This window comes from Trichosurus vulpecula, chromosome 1 (assembly GCF_011100635.1).
Source record: "Trichosurus vulpecula isolate mTriVul1 chromosome 1, mTriVul1.pri, whole genome shotgun sequence".
Classification (NCBI taxonomy): Eukaryota; Metazoa; Chordata; class Mammalia; order Diprotodontia; family Phalangeridae; genus Trichosurus; species Trichosurus vulpecula.
Window position 1 is genome coordinate 89,337,393 of NC_050573.1, and position 5,170 is coordinate 89,342,562.

General features: G+C 41.1%; 1 pseudogene; it reads right to left on the reverse strand.

Annotated features, from left to right (window-relative positions):
• Positions 1–1,656: 1,656 nt before the first annotated feature.
• On the reverse strand, positions 1,657–3,579 carry LOC118833467 (annotated as a pseudogene).
• Between the last annotated feature and the right edge of the window lie 1,591 nt (positions 3,580–5,170).

The window sequence follows — 5,170 nt, forward strand, 5'->3', positions numbered from 1 at the left end:
CTTTTTAAAATCTGGAATTGCGAGAAAGGTTTTTCTTACATATAGTAAAACAGTGACTCAATGCAACTCCTACCCACTGGTCCTAACACTGCTTTCTGGGACCAGGCATAACAAGTCTAATCTTTCTTCTCCATAATATCCCTTCAAATATTATAAGACTATAATCATGAGTACTGAACCCTCTCTTTTACATCCTTACTGATTGATCTCCATATGACAATCTCTAGTCCCCTCTCCAACCTGATTATCCTCTCTGGGCACACTCAAGTTTCTCCGTAGTCTCCCTAAAATGTGACTCCATGACTAAGAGCAACAGACTAGATGAGATAGAGGCAGAGCAGAGGGAGATAAAGCTATTAGATCCCTTGTACTGGACACTATGTTGCTATAAATAAAGCCTAATGTTGTGTTAAATTTTTGACAACTAGGTCACATAACTGATTCATGTTGAGCTTTTAATTCTCTGAAACTCCCACTATCACTCTAATCACATCTTACTCATTGCTAGCACATTATTTTTATTCATAATAGCTCTTATCGCTATAGCATCTAGCAGTTTTGAATCCACTTTACGTGATTTATTTGATTTTATCTTTACAACAAGAAAGGCAAGCAATGCTAATGTTAGTACCCTCCTTTTGCATTCCCACTGCAGGAATCACCACCATCATTCCCCACGACCATCCTCATCATCAAAGTCATCATCATCATTTTGCCATCTGACATGTTGCTGCTCAGACCAGAATCCAAGTCCTAGAGAACTTCACTTTTATGCCTGGAAATCTTACTCTTGAATCCCCACTGTGCTGATTGGTAGTTACCTAAGTCAGATTGGCAGATATTCAGGCAGCTAAGTGGCACAATAGATAAATCACTGGAGCTAGAGTCCCTGAATTGAAATCTGACCTCAGACACTTACTAGCTTCATGATCTTGGGCAAGTCATTTAACCTCTGCCTGCCTCAGTTTCCTCATTTACAAAATAAGGATAATAATAGCACTGACTTCTCAGAGTTGTTGTGAAAATGAAATGAGGTATTAATTAAGAGCTTGCATGCCTTAAAACATTATCTAGAAGCTATATGTTGTTATTGTGGTTACTACTACTACTACTACTATTACAAAAACTATAATTATTGTTTTTTTTTAAATCCATATAGGCATGGCTGCTGTTCCACTTCACTCCCCAGTCATCTTCTCGCTATAGACCATATCCCCTATTTTCCTCAATCCCTGTGTTCCAGTTTTGGAAACATAATAGAATCAACTCTGTCACTGTTCTTGGAAAAGGTGGGTTAATTTACTCCTCATGGCTCTATTTATCATCCTTCTAGTTTTCCAAAGCAAAATATCTCTCTCTCCTGGTCATAACTCCCCTATAAAAGTTCTTTGAGGACAGGGATTGTCTTCACTTTTTTATGGTGCCAATTTAAATAGATTTTATTCTCCAGGACAAGAATTGCAATTCCAATTGTTTACAGTACTGATAAAGTGCAATGTTGTTCACTTCTCTCCCTCTGCACACATTCAAGTATTCAGAATGCCCAGATTTACACAGTAACTTAAATGTTACTTTTAAACTGGTAGTGCCTTGGCTACAAATTTGAGTCCTTCAATTTTTGGAAAGCTGCATGGAATGCTCTTTCTTCTGGTGTGTTTAGTCAACCTCTTCCATGGAGGGTCCAGAAGAAGCACCTCCAGATGGGGCTGCTCCACCCCCTGGATCATCCACCAGGCATGCCTCCTGGCATGCCCCCTGCACTCTGGTACAGCTTAGTAATGATGGGGTTGCAGACCTTCTCCAATTCTTTCTGCTGATGCTCAGATTCTTCCTCCTCAGGAGTCTGGTTCTTATCCAGCCAGTTGATTATTTCATCACATTTGTCAAGGATTTTCTCTGTCTTCATCCCCAATCTTGCCTTGCAGTTTTTCATCCTCTATGGTGGCCTTCATGTTGAAAGCATAAGATTCAAGAGAATTTTTGGAAGACACCTTGTCTCTCTGCTTCTCATCCTCAGCCTTGTATTTCTCAGTCTCCTGGACTATGCACTCAATGTCTTCTTTGCTCAGACATCCTTTGTCATTGGTGATAGTGATCTTGTTCTCCTTGCCTGTGCTCTTTTCCACAGCAGAAACATTGAGGATGCCATTTGCATCAATGTCAAATGTTACTTCAATCTGAGGAACACCCCTGGGTGCTGGGGGAATTCCTGTGAGCTCAAATTTGTCAAGCAGGTTGTTATCCTTTGTCATTGCTCTCTCACCTTCATAAACCTGAATAAGCACACCAGGCTGGTTGTCTGAATAGGTGGTAAGGGTCTGTGTCTGCTTGGTGGGGATTACATTTGATCAGAACAGTCATAATTCCACCAGCAGTTTCAATTCCAAGGGAAACAGGAGTGACATCCAACAGCAGGAAGTCCTGCACATTCTCAGGTTTCTCTCCAGACAAAATGGCAGCCTGGACAGCTGCACCATAAGCAACAGCCTCATCAGGATTGATACGCTTACTGAGTTCTTTGCCGTTGAAGAAATCTTGCAGAAGCTTCTGGATTTTGGGGATTCGAGTAGAACCACCCACCAGGATAATGATATGAATCTGTGATTTATCTAGCTTGGCATCTCTTAAGGCCTTTTCCACAGGGTCCAGTGTGCCATGGAAGACATCAGCATTCAGCTCTTTGAAACAGGCTTAGTGATCGATGTGTAGAAGTTGATACCTTCATAGAGGGAGTCAATATCAATACTGGCCTGGGTACTGGAAGAGAGGGTACGCTTAACACTTTTGTAAGTGATGTGAAGAAGGAGAATGGCCCTCTTGTTCTCACTGATGTCCTTCTTGTTTTTTGCTTGAACTCAGCAATGAAATGGGTGACCATTCTGTTGTCAAAGTCCACTCCAACCAAGTGGGTGTCCCCGGCTGTGGACTTGACCACAAAGATGCCATCTTCAATGGTAAGAATGGAGACATCAAAAGTATCATCTCCAAGGTCAAAGATCAACACATTTCTCTTGGTACCAACCTTTTTGTCCAAGCAATAGCAGCATCAGTTGGCTCATTGATGATTCAGAGCACATTGAGACCAGCAATGGTTCCTGCATCTTTGGTGGCCTGGCATTGGGAATCATTGAAATAGGCTGGTACTGTGACCATGGCATTTGTGACAGTCTTCCCAAGGTAAGCTTCAGCAATTTCTTTCATCTTGGTCAAGACCATGGAAGATATTTCTTCTGGATAGAAATTTTTGGTCTCCCCTTTGTACTCCACTTGGACCTTAGGCCTGCCTGTGTCATTCACCACCGTGAAAGGCCAATGCCTCATGTCTGACTGTACAACTACATCATCAAATTTGTGATCAATCAGACATTTGGCATCAAAAACTGTGTTGGCAGGGTTCATTGCAACTTGATTCTTTGCAGCATCACCGATTAAACGTTCAGTGTTGGTGAAGGTGACGTAGCCTGGGGTGGTCCTGTTTCCTTGGTCATTAGCAATGATCTCCACTTTCCCATGTTGGAAGACTCCCACACAGGAGTAAGTGGTGCCAAGATCAATGACAACTGTGGGTCCCTTTGACATGGTTGCTGGGGAGTTGGGGGTCGTAGCTGACCACTGTGGAGGAAGAAGGGCTGCTGCTGCACTGAGTAGACCCGATTGTCTTCACTTTCGTATTTGTAACCCCAATACTTAGGGCTGTGTTTGGCATATAATGGGTGCTTAATAAATTGTTTTCTCTTTCATTTATTCATCAGCGGCAAAATCCTCACCTCCAATTAATTTTTCCTTAGTATCATCACAACTAAGCCCCTCTTCTCACTATTATTACAATGTTAATTACCAATATTCTTTATAATCATTATAAAACCTTTATCAAGTCCCATCTTGACCTTGATAAAACTCAAGTTTTTTATGCAGAGAATATTACCTTGACCTAATCTCTGCCTTCTAAGAGTTTATGGTTAAAGCTCTAAATAGAGGGCAGCCTCTGACCTTCTAATCACCCTGGCATACACACAGTTTGGGAAGACATGGCAGGGGTTCAGGGAGGTGTCATTCTGAGTGAAATACTATTTTGGCTCTCTTTGCCCTCATTTGATCTCAGACACAGATATCATGTTCAGCTGAAGTGATCGTCAGGCTCCATTAACATATCAGTCCCACCTTATTATGAAATTCTCATTAATGCCCATTATGCTGATGGTGATTACACATTTCTACAGCAGCACTTACCTGCAAAGTACTGCTCAATCACTGTGAAGTGCTGGGTTCTATGGTGCAGACTAAGCTATCACATTCTCAGGTTTTCTATAAGAGCACCTGAAAATCTAGGCCACATTGGTGTCTACTCAGAATAAGCCAAAATCTGCTGCTATAATTATCACCCATTACTCTTAGTTCTGACCTCTAGGACCAAGCAGAATAAGTCTAAACTCTATTTATTCTAGGGCATTCCTTGGAGACAGGTACCATATCCCCTTTAAATCTTTTCTTCTCTGGGATAGACATTCCCAGGTCCTTCAAGCAATCTTCATACTACAACATGGTGTCTAGCTCTCTTATTGATTCTGTTGCCCTGCTCTGGACATGTTCTATTTGATCAATATCCATCCTAAAGCATACTGCCCACAACGAAAAACAGCATTTTAGAGGTGGTCCGACCACCATGTCAGAGAACTGAAGAGCTATAGCTGTCCTTAGTTACTAGTTTCCTTAGTTAGTTGGCTCTCTTAAGATATCTTAATACAAAAAGATCATTATGGCTCTTTCTGGGTAGCACATCAGAGTGTTGGCAGATATTGAGCTTGAAATCCACTCTTCTCCTCCACCTCTTCTTCACAGGACCTATGGTCTAATAATGTCTTTCCCTATCTTTCTCTCGTGCCTTTGAATTTTTGAACCCTAATTCCAAATTTTACATGTGTGTCTATTATGTTTCATCTTTTTACAATTCACTTTCTCCTGTTCTGCATTTTTCCCTCTATTTCATTATTATTGTTACTACTATTATGTTTCTATCAGTTTTGGTTTTCAATATAATATTATTGATTTTTTTCTCTTGAAATGTGAGGGAAAATGAGGTTTGGGGTCAATGAATGGAACCTTCCATCCTTCCTCAGTACCATGGATAGTTCCAATGCAAGTTACTGGCTACATGAGGAAAAAAGAAGTA